Here is an 18,517-nt window from a genome sequence, read left to right on the forward strand (position 1 = left end):
CTGCCAACGATTCCGATGTTTATTTTTGTTTTTGTTTTTTTTAATAGTACACGCACAGTAGAGTAAACTTCTATTCAATCTTCGTAAACCTTTCTAGAATTAACTAAAATTGCAGCACAGTTAAAGTGCTGGAGCCGCGTGCATTTAAAGGTAAATAATTTGTTTACGACGATCACTTGAGGATCACTTTGCCGTGCATGCGTGTCGTTATGAATTTCAAGCGTGCAAGATAATCACCTGTTATTGTAAATACTTGCTTTGTCTGAGAATTTCTTATGCGCTCTATTTCTAACTTTTCTTTTTCACTACGTTTGTATGTATGTATGTATGTATGCAGTTCAAATTCGATTTTGAATTTTAACGTTTAATTTTGTAGAAGTATGAAAATTTACTTCCATATCCGACAAAACATTTAATTCAACTGAATTTGGCGTTGCTGTTTTGGAGCCTTGCAAGTTCGGCTCGCTTTGATTAATGTTGAAAGACGATCAACGATCGACGTTCGACGTCGACGCATCGCAGGCCGCCGTCGCCAAAGCCAAACGTCAAGCGCGCTTAACATTCATAGTGAACGCCGCTGCTGTTGATTGTCGCCGGTCCCAGAAGCGTTGAACGCCTAAAATACGAGTATTTCTGATAGAATAGAGATAGAGCGGCCAGCAGCAAGCCTGACGTTAAGGTATAGACGTTTGTGTCGATCACTATGCAAGCAAGTGCTTATCTGCATTTAACAAATGAAATATTTTCGTCATGTATTTATTTACGCTTAATATGTATTTATTTTCCATTTCATATTTCACTCGACTTTCTTAGTCGTCGAAAAAAATCTTTATTAATAATGAGCAACATTATCGTCGAATATTCACCAAGTGGCTGTTATCAGTGCACTCACACAGATGCAATTAAAATATGTGATTGCATGCATGCATGTACATATGTATATGCCCACAATCGAAGTACCAAAAGCGACGGAAATACTCGTAGCAACAGCAACAGCAACAGCGATGCTGTCGATCGTGATGTATTTATCAACAAAATATTGCGTTCGTTTTGTAGTTCACCACGATTGTTGTTTTTGCTATCGTTTATTGATTCTAGCTTCATCGCAAGCTTTCTTCTCCAGCCAACTAGCCCACCTTCGCATCCATTTGCTCACCTCAATCAATTTTGCAGTTATCGGCGTCGTTGATGATTCAAAGGTTAGTTGAGCTTAGCTGTGGAATAATTGCAAACAATAAACAAGAACTTTGTGCCTTGAAATCACCATCGTTTTGCTGTCGATTGCGCCACTGATATAATAAACGAATTAGTTCAAATTTCTGCTCGTTTGCCAAAGTTCCCTCCAATTTGATTCTGGCTTCGGCAAGCTTTTAATCAACTCTGCGTATTTCCCTTCCCTACGATACGCATACTCACACTTGTCTACAAGTACCGTATGAAGAGTATGCGTCATTTGCAATGTGGTAAGTAATGTCCAGAGTCCAAATGCATGTTTCGTAGCTCCATTGCAATTGTTTGTATGCTTGTATGTACGTACTATATATATGTACGTGCATGTTCGATTTCATATTTATTAATGCGCCGATTTGACTTGTCATTGTTGTTGTTCGATCATACATATTTATAATTATATTCTTATGTGTGTTTATGTATGTATGCGCTTATAGGTATGTACTTTTGATACTAAAATGTTTGGCGATAAGAAGAGTATAAAGTGCGTTTCACTTGAAAAGTAAATGTGGTAAGAGGTTTTTAAAAATAACGGCTAATATTTTGACTTGGATTTTTCTTTAATACGTGTCTGAATATGGTATTATAAAGGGTTTTCCAATAAGAGGTGTTAATGGAGGTCTTTTCCCGTAAAATATCAATGGTTTTCTTTGTCCAGATCAATACCATCCAATTCCGGCCTTAAAAAATCGTTAATCATTTCTCGATAGCGCAATCCATTAACCGTAACTGTCGCTCCAGCTTCATTTTCGAAAAAGTAAGGTCCAATGACTCCGTCGGACCATAAACCGCACCAAACAGTCACACGTTGAGGATAGATAGGCTTTTCAACAATAACTCTTGGATTTTCTGAGTCCCAGATCCGACAATTTTGTTTGTTGACGAAGCCACCGAGGTGGAAATGGGCCTCATCACTCAAGATGATTTTTCGATGGAATTCCGGATCATTTTCATGCATTTCAACGACCTAATCAGCAAAGACACGACGTTGTTGATGATCGGCCGGCTTGAGTTCTTATGTTAACTGGACTTTATAAGCCTTAAGACCCAAATCGGTGCAAAATACGGTGTAATGACATTTGTGGAATGCTTAATTCAAAATAACGACCAGGAATGGACAAACCCTGGTTCTCTTCAACACTTTCGGCTACAACGGCAAAATTTTCGGCTGCTCTTGAGCGACGTGCACTAAATTGGCCCAACAGTTCGAATTTTTTCACCAATTTCTGTATTGCGGTCCGACAAGGTGCTTCACGATGTCTCAAAAATGTTCGAGTTTTACGAACCGTCTCTGCCAAATTTTCACAATTTTTATAGTGAATTTTAATAATTTCAATGCGTTGTTTAAGCGTGTATCGTTCCATTTTTATTAAAGGCGTAGTGTCTACTTGCCAAATAACAAAAAATGTCAGCTTCAAAAGTGACATCTACCGAAAAAGCGGGCTATTCAAAATAATACCTGTTTTTGGAAAACTCTTTAGTACAATTCCTCTTTATTTTTGATAGCCGCCTAATCAATTTTGGAAAACCAAATGAAGTTACTTATGTCCCTCTTAGCTTGGTTTTTTCAACAAAGAGTAGGCTTTTCTCTTTCAGGATTTTCTTAGTAGGTTTTACTCTCAGCACTGGAGCTTTGCATCATTTGCACGACTTAATCTAGTCAGCTGGAAAGCTCATACAGCTAATTGTTCCTCAGAATGCAACTAAAACACAAAAATGTGTAAGTCTTCCGAAGCGCCACTATCAAATTTTTCAAGGTGGTCGCCTAATCGGCTGTCATCTTCTTTCAGAAGGACAGGGATGATGCGGGAGGACTTTAATAACTGTGAGGAAGAAGGATTATTATGTTTTCTCTCTCAAACACTCCAAGAGCCTTATGGGATATAGTCATCGTCTAAGCTTCTGCGCTATACGTTAGGACGGGCATGATGAGAGCCTTATAAAGTGTTACTTTTGTTCGTGGAGAGAGAACATTACTACTCAATTGCCTACTTAGTCCAAAGTAGCACTTGTTGGCAAGAGAGATTCTCCGTTGGATTTCAAGACTGACATTGACAAGACTGGAATCTCTTCTGTTTAGCCATTACCTGTGTGTGGAGCTTTAATTACAGCTTGAAAACTTTTACTATTGCTGTATCATCCATAATCGCTGAAATCCCAGCCTGGAAGACACTGCAGTAATCTGACAACCATTAAACCATTTTAGCGGTGGGCTTTGCGCAAAAACTCTGTTTCCTATTCTGCCATCAAGCTTTTAACCATCTATATAAACGGGCTTCATTGTAAGGAGGAGTGTGATAATTTTTCCATCTCTTGTTTCTGCTTGAAGCTTTTGTATTCAAGTTACTTTCGGGAATCCCAAGGAACGGTGTTGCGCGAAGACAGAAAAATATGTGTAGTATGCAAGACCGTCTCTGGGTTTAAGGCTCCCACTGAGAAGACGTATTTCGAAACTAAGTAGAAAATTAAATTAAACCTTTCTAGTTTAGTGAACTGATTGAGGACTACCGCAACCACCTTGCACTCACGCCATTATAGAATAATAGGTCCTAAGGCAACTGTATAGATCCAGGGATATATCTTGGAATTTATTATTGGTTTTTTATTTATGGCTCTTTCACAATTGCAAGTAATAAATTTAGCTTTGTTTACGAAGCTTAAGTGTATGCCCTTTAGTTCACATAAGGTTGCTGGCATTTTATAACTTTTCGTTAAAAGGACGATTCAACTCTACCTGTATTGAAGCTCTAGCTCCGAAGAGTTGGTCACATTTACATATAAGTACTTACACACCTTGAACGGTGCTCTGCATCAATTCAAAGAACAATAACCTCTACATAACATCGGCGGAGCCAACAAACTTATCATCGTCTATTCCTTGCAGAAGTCATTTAATGCTTTGATTCCACTGGAGGGCATAATGAAGGATAGATAAAAAATACGAATTGGGATGATTATGTCAAGTTGGTGAAAAGAAGTTAATATTACGCACATTTAGGATGTAGAGAATGTAAAGGTGGCGCCATCCGCCACTTTGTTCATGGCACATTGGACAATTGGGTGACGGCAGTACATAAAATAAAGAAACCTTTGAGTGGAAATGTAAGCGCGTGCAAATTTATGAGCGCAATACCAACCAGTTGTAAGCCAGTTAAAACATAAGAAACAAACATCCATTCCACTGCATTCTATTGTTTTCATTCTTGGATTTCCAATTACTTTCACTTGCTCTCACTCACTCCTCTTTTCGTTTGCTTATTTTCTTTACTGACGTCATGGTTTTGGGCTGGCGCAATCTTCTATTCTATCATTCTTGGTATGTAAAGGGTCTTTGATAAGAGACGCCTTGATGTCAGTAGTGAATGATTCCTAGACTGTAACTTTTTTTATGTAATTTTGATATGCGCGAAGTAGATATACAATTTTACAATTTTTATTATTAAAACTTCTTATGAAAATGATAGATAAAGGCAAGAGCAACATTTAAAAAAATTCGTGATTTTTTTGGTGGAAATAATCGTCCCAATGAGTCGACAATTCAAATGTTGGCGAAAATATTTCAAAAAACTGGTTCTGTCGCGGATAGAACACGAACTGACAGACCAGAAACGGGACGTTCTGTTGAGAATATTGCTACTGTAGCGCAAAGTGTTACTCAATAACCTTCAACATTGACATCTCGACGTTCTCAACAATTAGGCATTCGTGAATCAACTGTTTGATGGATTTTACCCGTAGACGTGCTCATGGTGGGCATTTAATGTAATGGTGGACAATGATGAAAATTATCATATATTGTATAATTGTTATCAACCGTATTTTGAATAAAAGGAAGAAGAAGAAAGAATTGAAATAATTTAAATTTTTACCTGTTTTATTTTAAAACAACATCTATACGCCTCTATTGGAAGACCCTTTATTAGTAATTCCAAAATAAAATACCACTTGTTGCTATCTCGACATTCGTTTTACTTTTTTTTATCGAATCTTATCGACAACTGTCCCAATGCCCATTAAAAATAAATATTTAAAGCTGATAATAAAAAAAGTACGCCTAGCAATGGAAATACGAAAATAAAAAAATAAAACAATGCACATTAACAAGGTACTAAAATGTCGAAAAAGAAAAAAATATGTTGATAAACGAAATCAAATATGAACATTCTTAAGTATGAACGATAGTTCTTATAAATATACATATGTACATACGTATATTAGGGTGCAACGCACTCTATACAAAAACAAAACAGAAAAAAGTGTTATTCCATAGGAATTATCAAATTTTTATATTAAAATTAAAATTAAAAATTAATGTGAGCTGGACCAATTTGAAAGTGCCTACTTGCCTTAGTGCCTTATTTGATTAATAAAACTAGTTTTTAAAAATATTTTTCCCAAAAAAGGACTTCAGATGATAGAAAAGTTTAAGGGGGTATTCTGGTCTAGATGCCTTAATTTTAGGTATTTTTAAAACTAAGATTAAAAAAATGAAAAACATTTTTACTATCCATTTTTTTATGGTTTTTATTAATATTGGAAATGTATAAAAAAAAAATCGTGGAATTACAGCCCGGCGGAGTGGGGGCTACATAAAAAACGGTGCTCCATGGTTGGCATGATTCGAACCCTTGTAGTGATCTAAAACAAACAAATTAAAAAAAAATTCTTCATTAGTTAGGATGTTGCTATCGGATTACGCCAAATCAAAGAAAAAAAAAAGTTCACAAAATGGCGTCAACTTGAAAAAAAAAATTTTTGTACCCTCTGTTTTTTACCTTTTTAAATTTTTTAAAAATACTTCAAACTTAAATTTTTCAAAATTCGAGGCAGGCGCGATAGACAGATGTATAATAAAAAATTCTTATCAAACTTCAAAGCGATCGGTCAAGTAGAACTTGAGATATCATAACGACCATCTTAAAAAAAGTAGTTTTGCAAAAATCGCGTTTGAAGTTTGAGCAACAATTCCAATAGAATAACTTAGATCATAATATTTACTACTCACTCTGGATTAATCGGCGATATATTTCCAGGTATATATTATATTATAGAAGTATGAAGTATATATATATGTATAGAATAAATAAAGGTTGTGTGGGATGCAAAAGATTTTCTGGAAAGAACGAGTCCTCAAGTCGTCCGGTAACATCTGCCGTTCATTATGCGACTGGCTCCACTCGGCCGCCTTAGACGCCACGACTCAAAATCCGCTGTACTTCCGAAAATAATTCGAATTTTGAAAAATCCGTTGAAGGACATATTTTTGAAGGTCTAAACTTTGAAAAAATGCAAAAAAAATTGATTTTTTTCAAATTTCTAGACCAGAATACCTCATAAGCTTAAAAGTTTTAAATAAAAATTTTATCGACAGAATTAAAATAAAGATATTTGTGAAAAAAGCTCGGATGTGAGTGGGATAATCTTCTGGAAAAGGTGAGAAAATGCCGTTCCCATGATTCCTGCTGTTATGCTGACGGACATTTGTTCGGCAAAATAAGAAATGTGTTTGCTTCATTTGGTGTGCGTTGGCTATTGTTGAGTGTCTAAATGAGACTAATAAAAAGTAGTGGTTCTCCAAGCGGTGTATCACTTTTGTGGTAAGTGGGTTTGGGCTGTGTCACTCAGACAACACCTCCACCACCATCACCAAGACTATTTGTAATCTCGGATTTCGGAGGAGAAAATTTGTATGGCTAATCTCGCTTTTTAATTACGGATTGCTCGGGGAGTTAAGCTCGACAAAGTAGATAATTTATTTATATGTGAATCTATTATTAAACTCTTCTATTATCTAAGATTATTTAAAAAACAAAAATATTTTTAAAACCTATTGTTTTTATGTTAAATTCCGTTTTTGGATGTTAAATCAAAATATTTTCCCCCAATATTTTGATGAAAGTCTCAAAATCGAACACACTTTATGATTCCCGTGCCAAATGCTCAACTTTTTGTGGTGAGCCATCCTAATGCACATACCCACCTACATACATAAGTATGTGTTTCTGTATTGATTAGCTTCTGTCCGTACGTCGCAGTAAATGTAAGAATGGACTTTGTGCTATGAGTATTAGAATTACAACTCATCCAAACTCAAGAATTGCACATACACACTCACCTGCGCAAAATGAACTCATACCAACAATTACATGCAATACAAAGCACTGAACGTAAAGATGTGCAGCGGAAGGGGAGAGGAGGGGAGGAATTTCAAAACAAAAGCCACATTCGTCTACACTGGTTTAATATAAATGTTAATAAAAATAAATACGAGCATGAGCCAAAGCAATGCAACAACAATAAATACAAATAATAAAATACGTAATAATAATAGCACAACAGAACAACAAAGGCAAAGCTGGCGAAATTGATATCAACATCGACGGAGTTCGTATAATAAATAAATTTACTTATTCATTTGAAACAATGACAAAAACAATGGTGTTAAATATACAAAAATACCAATAACATTTATAGCAAGTAAACACGTTCGTCAAATGCAGAATAACAATTCGGAATCAACAAAGAAAGAAATACGTTCGATAAACGGCGGTCACAGGAGTCTTAACGGTCGACTTAATAGTTCTGTCAAGGGAGTGCGGTGAGGTATCGCAAATTTCTGTATTGATTTATGTTTTATATTCAATACTTTGCCTGAAAAGGTGTGCGAGATGTTGTTCGAAGTAAAAGTTGTTTAGTAATAATAAAAATAAAAAAATGCTGTGTACATACATATGTATGTATATAAACAGATAGATGTATATAACAGACAGATAAATACATTTTTAAATTAAATTTGTTTTATTAGAAAGATCGATTAATTTTAGAATATAACTTTTTTCTAATGGCTGTCCCGCTGGCCGGTCAGTAGCCCATCGGATCAACCAACTTTTGCAGCACATTTCCGATTCCCTCGGCCCCAGTACAATTTCAACAATAGTGGGTGAATCATTTCAGGATTGCCCGCAAAACATTAACAGCAACTCACAAAAAAAAAAAAAAAAAAAAAATTACGGCGTCAAATGGGGTTTTTCATGGGGGATATCTGATATTACCAAAAGCATAGTACTAAGTTCACCTCTCACGTGAAATAGCTATCAAAATGCAAACAAATTGTATGGCCGTGAAATATGCGTGAAATTTCGTATGTATCTCACGGCAAAGTAGTACTCAGTTCACGCTGTGAAAACCCCGCGCAACATGGTGCCAGCAACATTTTTTCACACCTACTAGGTTGTTCAATAAGTTTTGCGGTTCGATAAGAATAAGACAACTTTATGGTTTGAAATGCACTTTATTTTTCAGTAAAGTCTCCCTGAACATCAATACAAGTGTCCTAACGAGATTCCACTTTACGAAATCCATCCCTGACGTGAGAATCTGGAAGAACTGAAAGAAAAAAGCTCTCCATGCATGCATTTTTTTGTCCATCTGGAAACAGAAAAAATAATTTGTTTCCTTTGTAAACTGGGTCTTTTTTACGAATTTTTCCCTTCAGCTGGTCTGCAAAGTTACAATAATATTCAGAACTTATTTTAATACCAGTTTGCAAGTAATCCACAAACAAAATTCCTTTCGCATCCCAAAAAACTGATTCTTACACCTTCTTGATCGATTTTTGAACACGAACTCGTTTCAGAGGCAAACAACTAGGCCCACACCACTTTTTAGCCTCTTGTGTTGATTCAAAATCATGGTGATAGACCCATGTGTCAACCATAGTGATGAATCAATGCACAAAATCTACTCTATTTTTTCGAAAACGCTCTAAATGTTGCTGAGAAAGTCGCATTCGAATTTGCTTTTGTTCCATTGTCAGTACTTCAGTCAAAATATTGCTTACACTGCCCAATGAAATGCCTAGGACTTCTACTAAATCTTTTTCAGTCACTCGTCGATATTCCAATACGTTATTATGAATTTTTCTACGATTTCTGGTGTTGTTGCTGTTTTTAGACATCTTTGTCGTGGATCGTCTTCAAGGCTTGTACGACCGCGTTTAAATTTAGCAACCCATCTTTCTATTGTACTAATTGATGGCGAAAAGTCCTTATACACTTTCAACATTCGTTCATAAATTTACTTTGCTTTTAAACCTTCCAAAAATAAAAATTCAATCACTGCGCGATACTTGATTTTTTCCTTTTCTTATCGAAGCGCAAAACTTTTTCAACAACCTAATATAGTTTTTTAAATGCATATGGCATTGCGAAAAACGTTTGCAAGTGAAGTGCCTGATTTGGAATACTTCGAAGATATGGCCTTTTTAAGCGAAACGTCTACGCAAAGAGTATAAGTAAATCTTCTTTATAAAGGGTGATTTTTTAAGAGCTATAGGAAAGTTTTTCAAAAAAACACGTAAAATTCAGAAAAATGCATGAAATTTTTATTTAAATCGATAGTACAGTCCATATAATTTAATGTTTGAAGATTATTTCATGCAAATATTGACTTCAAATGGTCCATCCGCTTAGTCCAATTTTGGCATACTCTTTCCAATGTTTCGGCCGGTATCTCACATATAAATGCTTTAATGTTGCCTTCCAATACGTTAATTGAAGCAGGCTTGTCGGAATAGACATGAGCTTTAACATAGCCCCACAAAAAGTAATCTAAACGCGTTATATCGCACGATCTGGTCCAATTGACAGGTCCCGAACGTCAAATAAAATGTTCACCGAACTCGCCTCTCAACAAGTCCATTGTTACGCGTGCTGTGTGGCATGTGGCACCGTCTTGCCGAAACCACATGTCATGCAAGTCAAGCTCTTGCATTTTGGGCAAAAAAAAGTTAGATATCATTTCACGGTAGCGCTCACCAATTACAGTTACGTTAAGACTCGCAGCATCTTTAAAGAAGTACGGTCCAATGATACCTCCAGCCCATAAACCGCACCAAACTGTGACCCTTTCTGGATACATTGGTAGCTCTTGCAATTCTTCTGGCTGATCTTCACTCCAAAATCGACAATTCTGCTTATTTACGTACCCATTGATCCAAAAATGAGCTTCGTCGCTGAACACAATTTTTCGACTTTAAACTTTCTTAACAGAACACGCATTTTTATAATAAAATTCAATGGTTTGCAAGCGTTGTTCGTTTGTAAGACGATTCATGGTTAAACTAAAGACCAAACTGAAGATGTTTGACAGTGAAACAAAACACGAAACGTGCGTCACCTGTTTAAACCAACTGTTTAAAAAGATAATAGCTAAAAAATCACCCTTTATTTGTTTGTGTCAATATACATACATACATACATATCGGTTATTAATTGGTTTAAAACCATGTTTCTTACCAAAATTTGCCAATTGCTTTTGGAGTAATCTTCATAAAGTTGATGTTTCTACTCATTTGAAAATCAATGTTGCTAGCAACATTACCCGGCAAGCCAAATGCATGTTGCTGGCAACATTTTGCGGTGCCGCGGCTGGCTTTCAATTTATTTTTTTGCTTTTATCCTCCCGAAGATCGTAAAGGCTTGAACAATTCTGAAATACATTTGCGGATAATCAGCATAGTGAAAATATTTGCTTTGCTAAATTAAGCAATTACTTGTACATATATGATCATTGAGTATGTGTGTTAAATTGGAAAAATTCCATGCAGTTCTACAAGTTCTGCTATTATGATACCGTTATGAACAATTGCTAGTTCTTCTTGACAGCCGCGATAACCGCCTAATCGTTGTTTCTTACTAATACTTTTAGCAATAACGCGAATACCTTCTATTTGTTATACATAGATGCAAAAGTCTAACTATCAGTCCCGTGATATCGGGATAAACCTTCGTGTATCTGCTATGTTTGTCATATTGATGCCTTCTGGTCTGACTTGACCATGTCTGTATGTACTTACATAGGTAGGTAGGTAGGTAGAAGTGGCAGTCGGTCTTTAAAACAACTCACTTAGACTGTTGCCGATCCATTGTGATACCACAGCACAAATTTACCTGCAACTCCTCGTTAAACCATTTTGTTTTAAGTGCAAACCCATTGATCTGCGTGACATTTATATCCCCCTAATTCCATCAGTATCACTCAAGAATGATGAACCGAAGTATCTAAACCCAGTGGCATGCCACACAGGATAGTGACAAGGAAGATAGCTGAGAGACTCTTCCTCCGCCTCATTCCCGCAGCTTCTACAATAGTTAAAATGAGGTACATTCCTTTGAGCATGTCGACCCAGGAGACAGTGGCCTGTGATCAAAGCAACTAACATGTAGCCGTTTTTCCTCGACCGATTAAGTAGCACCTTTGATTGCTTGACGTTCCATTTTGATCACATCCTTCTTGTAGTGTTACATGTCAAACTATCAACCCATCTTGTGTTGGCTAAAGTGAAAATGCTATTTACTTGCACCATGCAGTTTGTAGGTGGTGTGGGCTATACCTACAATATCCATATTCGAAGGGAGGGGAGTGGTAGTTCCCTCCTTTGCTAATTTGTCTGGCTTACAATTCAATTGTATGTTACTATGTCGTGGTTCCCATATCAAATGGATGCGGAAATATTCCGTCATTTCGTTAAGAAATACGCGGCATTTGCAAGCAATTATGGAATTAGTGAGAACCCCACAAGAGATTGTATCGCCGCTTGGCTATCAGAATAAATATAGACTTCTTTAAAGGTGCTCACATTTTTGCCTAACCAGACAATTATCTCATTAATGGCTAGAGCTTCAGCTTGAAATACGTTAGAGTGATTAGACTTAAAACTGAGTTAGTTTAGTTTTGTAGGGCCAAAGTGCACTGCGACCTCTGATGTGGTCCATTAAGCTTAACCGCGAGCCTACAATTGAAGGCTGTTTCTGGGATATATGAATTATTGAAAAATAAGAGAACCAAATAATATATAGAAATGTTTTTCCCATTTGTTTTTTTGTGTATTGTAGTTTTTATTATAGCTCTTGATTGCTCCGGTAGCAATTTGGGAATGCGGAAAATACTTGACTATATCTTTAGGGAACGGTTTAGAGGCATAAAGTTTTATTGATCACATGCGTACATACATACTTACGCATTGAAAGTGATATCGTAAAATTTTTTCTTTATCGGTGTCGTAAGAATTTCATAACCGCCACTGATCAAAGTCCAACGACAAGTTTAGTATCCGAATATCCAAGGGCAAGTAAACTAATACAAACATATACATACATGCATACATAAAAGTATAATACTAATACAGTTCATTCTGTCATCATGGCATGAGACGAAAAAGGCTTTCGGCAAGCCGGTTGTACTAATATTTAAGTACATATATACGAATATACGCATATACTTATATATAAGATCCGCTAACTCCTAGTTGGAGCAAAGGGCGTCAACAACTCCTCTTCGTCATCGAGCACGGTTTTGTGCAAGGGCTTATAGCCATCATAATTACTCAAATATCTCTTTTCCGCCGTTTCCGTTGAACGGCGCCAGATGGTTCGTGGTCTGCCTCCATTTCGGGTTTCATTGCAGCGCTTGTTGGCGTTGCTGTCGTCAATCTTCCTTAGGGTGTGGTCGATCTATTGCCATTTACTTCTGCGGATTTCAGTTGCCACTTTGGATTGATTAGCCTTCCTAAGTAATTCGGTGTTAGATATAGTCTGAAGCCAGAAAATTCGCATTACCGCAAGAGGGCCGAACGGCGCCTTGCCATTGGTAATTCTGCTTTCAACGTCAGTCTCACTTCCTCTGTCTGCGGCGTTCATGCATCCCAAATCGCAAAAATTATTCACATTTTTAAAAAATTTGATTGGAAGCAGAAGTTTCAGAATTAATTGCAGTCCCTAAGGATAATTAACACGTTCCCTGTCCCAATACAAAAATGCAAAATTGACCGACAAGTCCAATATTTCACAACGTAAACATGTCATATAATCGGTTCTCGTCAATATTACGTTGCTGGCATTTTGTTGATAATGAAGCTCCGAGGGATCAAAACGAACGTCTATACAAAATAAAACCACTTTTGGACCTTGTTATCAATAACTGGAAGAGCTTACTAACACCTGGTGAATGTATCGTCATTGACGAGTCGATGATGCCGTTTAGAGGCAGGATATCTTTCCGTCAATACAACCCATCAAAAACTCATAAATACGGCTTGAAAATCTATAAACTGTGCACAGAAGGTTTGTCTGGAATTATGATATTTACATAGGGCGTGACCCCGAGATTGCTGATTTGGATAAGCCTGGGAGTGTCGTAATAAGAAATAATTAAAAATAATTTGTGATTTCTGCGTAAAACAAAAATATTTTTTCGTATGTCCCGGCGTTTTTGTTTACTTTATTATCGTACCAGCACGTCCAGTGCAGAAACTGTACAGTTCCGTTACGTCCAGTCGAATAATTTGCTTTAGAAATTTCATATACCCCCTGACACACATATGGCTCAGGAACGTATCAGTGCTTATCAGGCGCACGTTTCCTGAACCATATGTGGCTCAGCGGACAGGGAACGTGTTAATGTTAACGCTAACGTGGATACTAAAAGCATAATCTCACCGAGCAGAGCGCGACCTTTGCGTAATATTTGCACAAACCATCCTAGTAAGGTAGAGATTTTTGAAGCTGTAGGAGTGCTATAAAAAGGATATTCGACTCCGAAAATCGCGGAATTACCAGGACAGTGAACACTAGTCTCGAAGATCTCGAGTATACAGATAACCGTGTTTTGTTCTCAAATACATATCAACATATGCAGATTAAATTAAGCTTGCTGGAGCAAGAGTTCGCAAAAATAGGTCTTAAAATAAATATTAAAAGGACAAAATCCTTGCGTATCAAAACGAACAACGCCGCGTTGCTTATAATTGGAGAAGAAGTCATTGCCGTCGTTACGAGTTTTTGCTCTGTATGAAATTTCATCTCCAAAGACGGGTGGTATAAGAAAAAAAAATATACAAATAGTTCGTTTGCGAGTGAAGTTCCTGAGTTCGAATACTCCGAAGATATGATATTTTTAAGCGAAATGTCTACGCAAAGAGTGCAAGTAAATCTTTTTTGTGTCAATATATATGTGTATGTGTATTAATTGGTTTAAAAACACTTTACTTACCAAAATTTGCAAATTGCTTCTGACGTTTCGCCTCATTTGATAATCAATGTTGCTAGCTACATTTCACTGTAAATAAAATGTATGTTGCTAGCAGCATTTCATGGTAAGGAATGTTGCTGGCGAAATTTCACGACGGTGAAATTAGTACTAGCCTTTACAATGAAATACCGCATAACACTAGAGGAGGTAGGCCACCGATGACTTGGTTATAAAACTGGAGAATCGTTAAAGGATCTAAGATCAATGGCAACAGATGAGTTGTGCGGAAAACTTATGTTGAATCCTTAAGCTACTGAAGGAGTATGGGATAATAAAAAAGCAAGGATAAAAACTGTGTATTGCTCTGGTCACGATAGCTGAGTTTTCAATATATAATATGATAAAATACTTGCATATTGAAGACGTATTATTAATCTCCATATATGAAACAATTTATCTGTGTTCCAGGTCCCGGGTATTTTGACATGTTTAACAATGCAAAAATGACTTAATAATAATACTAATAATAAAGGACGTGAAATAGGCTGGTTTCTTTAAAAAAAGGGTGTAAAATAGCACTCTATATTTTTAAAGGGAATTTATTTTATTAGAAATTATAAACCTATCAGTTAGATTTGGAGTGCAACTTTATTCAAATGGATGTTTCCGCTGACGCATGTTCAAAAAGTATCTCGAATTTTGGGGGTTTTTCAAAAAACTTTTATTCATTAATATTTATTTTGTCTCCTTCAAAATAATCTCCATGAGATATTATATTATTCACTTGTGCTAACGTTTTTCCCCCTCTTCGAAGCACTTCACAAAACCATTTTTTTATCTTGTTCAGCTCCTCCTTCGATGCCGTATTTATCTCGTCAATCGTAGCGTAGCGTTGTCCTTTCTTGGGCCTCTTCAGTTTAGGGAACAAGAAAAAGTCACAGGGGGCCAAATCTTAGAAATACGGTGGCTGTGGCATCATTAGTGTGTTGTTTTTGGCCAAAAAGTCGTGCACAAGCAACGATGCCAGAGCCAATTTTTGTTCTTCCACAAATCCGGGCGATTCTGGCTGATTGCCTCGCGCAAATTGCGCATAACTTGCAGGTAATATTCCTTATTGACCGTTTTACCCTGTGGCAAGAACTCATAATGCACAACGCCCCTGCAATCGAAGAAAACGGTAAGAAAAACTTTAATGTTCGACCGAACTTGGTGCGCTTTTTTCGTTCTTGGTTTGTATGGCAGCTTCTATTGAGATGATTGAGCTTTGGTTTCCACGTCATAACCATAAACCCACGATTCGTCACCAGTTATGACCCTCTGGAGCAAATTTGGGCCGTCGCGGACATGCTGCGTTTGGTCGAAATTGAGCAGTTTTGGTACGAATTTTTCGGCGACCCGTCTCATGCCCAAATCATTGAAAAAATTCGAATGGCGCGAGCCAATCGGTATGTCTAGGTCCTCAGCAACTTCTCTAACGGTGATTCGATGATTGTCCAATGCTATTTTCTTCTTCTCTTCTTCTTGATTGGCGCGATTACCGCTTACGCGATTTTGGCCGAGTTTAACAAAGCGCGCCAGTCGCGCCAAGTGAAGCCAAGTCCTTCTCCACCTGATCTTTCCAACGCAGAGGAGGCCTTCCTCTTCCTCTGCTACCACCAGCTGCTACCGCATCGAATGCTTTCAAAACCGGAGCGACATGACCCTGCCAACGTAGTCGCTGGATCTTTATTCGCTGGGATATGTCTATGTCGTCGTAAAGCTCATACAGCTCATCGTTCCATTGTCTGCGATATTCGCCGTTGCCAACGTGCAAAGGTCCAAAAATCTTACGCAGAGTCTTTCTCTCAAACACTCCAAGCGTCGCTTCATCGGATGTTGTCATCGTTCAAGCTTCTGCGCCATACGTTAGGACGGGCATGATGAAAGCAAGGCTCTAGAGTGTTAGTTTTGTTCGTCGAGAGAGGACTTTACTGCTCAGTTGCCCACTTAGTCCAAAGTAGCACTTGTTGGCAAGAGAGATTCTACGTTGGATTTCAAGGCTGACGTTATTATAGGTGTTAATGCTGGTTCCTAAATAAACGAAGTTTTTTACAACCTCGAAACTGTTAACAGTGACGTGGGTGCCGATACGCGAGTGCGCGGTCTGTTTGCTTGAAGACAGGAGGTACTCCGTTTTGTCCTCGTTCACCACCTGACCCATTCGCTTTGCCACCTTATCCAGTTTGGAGAAGGCAGAACTAACAGCGCGGTTGTTAAGGCCGATGATATCGATATCATCGGCATATGCCAGCAATTGTACGCTATTATAAAATACTAGCAAACCCGGCCCCTTCGCTGGGCACACTAAAAGAGAATAGATATGGTTTAGAACAGAAAATATATGATTTTCATATTATTTATTTCTTTATTCTTTATTCAAGCGCTTTGGCATAAACAATATTTTTTGTTTTTCTATTTGTTTTTGAGTAAATATAAAATATAAATTGAAAATCAGGAAAAAAGAAGATTGTTTTTAAATTTCAAATCAACGCATATGAATAAACAATCGTCTTTTTTCCTGATCATCCATGAATTTTTCGTTTCAATTTATATGTTTTATTAAGCATTGGAGCATTTTTAACCATTATCCATTTATATTTTTCAAAAAAAAAAAAACGAAAAAAATTGTTTTTTCCACGAACACATAATTTCATTCGGATTTCACATTAAATTCTCAAATTTCGTAAGAAATTATTCACTGTTCCAAAATCCACTCCAAAAAAATTCACAAACAATTTTTACATGTTGCACTTACGTTTTTTCCTTATGGCATCCAAATCAGAAAGAAATATTGACACATTGTAACTCACACTGTCAATTTGACAGTTCAGTTCCGCCCCAAGCGTTAAAAAAGTAAGCGACATTATGGCTGGCTCAAAAGAACGCTGTACCTGTTGCCACTGCTCCGAATTACAACCAAACTTTACGAAACCCATTTTCAATACTTACTTAACAATGTGCATAAGTTTGGTTTAATTCGGTGCAAAGACACGGCGGGTCCACGTTTTGGCATATATTTCGAGACCCTAGTCATCAATAGGTATGAAAATTACCCCGTATTAAAGCACTTAACAACAGCTTTCATTTGATACCCATATTGTACATACACAACCAAAGGTTACCCGGGTCCACGTTTTGACCTATATCTCGAGACCCCAGTCACGTAGCGGCATGAAAAATACTCTGTACTAAGGCATTCACCAACAGCTTCCATTTGATACCCATATTGTACACACACATCCGAAGGTTACCCGGGTCCACGTTTTGACCTATATCTCGAGCCCTATCCACCAATAGGTATCCAAACTATACGGAAACCATCTTCCATACCTTCTTAACATTGTGTGTAAGTTTGGTTTAATTCGGTGCAAAGACACGGCCGGTTAGCGAACACACACAAAAAGTTGACTTTATTTTATATATAAGATTTTTTTCAGTTTGTGTCCGAAAAATCCAAATATCTTACGGAACCCTATTTTTTTCCAAAATAAAATGTAATCCATGTTACTTTTGGATAATGTAGTTTTCGAATGGTGAAAGAATTTTTAAAATCGGTCCAGTAGTTTTTGAGCCTATTCGTTACAAACAAACAAACAAACAAACAAACAAACAAACAAAGTTTTCCTCTTTATAATATTAGTATAGATTGTGCCTGAGCGATTAAGTTCTGCGGCTCGTACGATGCTCTCCAACATCAGGTTAAAGAAGTCACACGACAGCGAGTCAGTTTTAGTATTAGTTTTGTGGGTATACCAAATTCAGACATCGCGGCATACAGATAACTCCTCTTCGTACTGTCGAATGCAGCTTTGAAATTGACGAAAAGATGGTGTGTGTCGATTCTCTTTCCGTGGCCCTTTTCCAAGATTTGGCGTATTTTCTGCACTTCATCAATTTTTTCGTCTGTTGTTGAAGTGCTCGGGCGTCCGGCACGCTTTTCGTCGTTTACATCTTCTCAACCTTCTGAGAACATTTTGTACCACCGATAAACGTTGCTTTGCTCCAAAGTAGCTTCTGCGTATGACACAGTCAACATTCGGATTGCATCTGTGCACTTAATTTCGTTTTTCACGTTTTTCAAATTCAAAATTCGCGATACTTCACGATAAATTTATAAATTTTATATCTTTTCTAATTTACTTAAAAACATTTTTTTTATTTGCATTGTTTTTCAGCACTTTTTTAAGTTTTACAAATCAGCAGTTAAAATTTGATTTTG

General features: G+C 37.1%; 1 protein-coding gene across 2 annotated transcripts in view; it reads right to left on the bottom strand.

Annotated features, from left to right (window-relative positions):
• The window catches only part of LOC128864485 (clavesin-1), a 28,743-nt gene extending 28,276 nt beyond the window's left edge, over positions 1-467 (bottom strand). Inside the window, exon 1 of one of the 2 annotated variants that reach the window (XM_054104169.1) lies at positions 258-467. The gene's annotated coding sequence lies outside the window, so the exon portion shown is untranslated. Of the gene's footprint in view, positions 1-237 lie in introns of both variants that reach the window. The other variant, XM_054104168.1, reaches the window with a different exon arrangement.
• Positions 468-18,517: the final 18,050 nt, after the last annotated feature.

This window comes from Anastrepha ludens, chromosome 5 (genome assembly GCF_028408465.1).
Source record: "Anastrepha ludens isolate Willacy chromosome 5, idAnaLude1.1, whole genome shotgun sequence".
In the NCBI taxonomy this organism is placed as follows: Eukaryota; Metazoa; Arthropoda; class Insecta; order Diptera; family Tephritidae; genus Anastrepha; species Anastrepha ludens.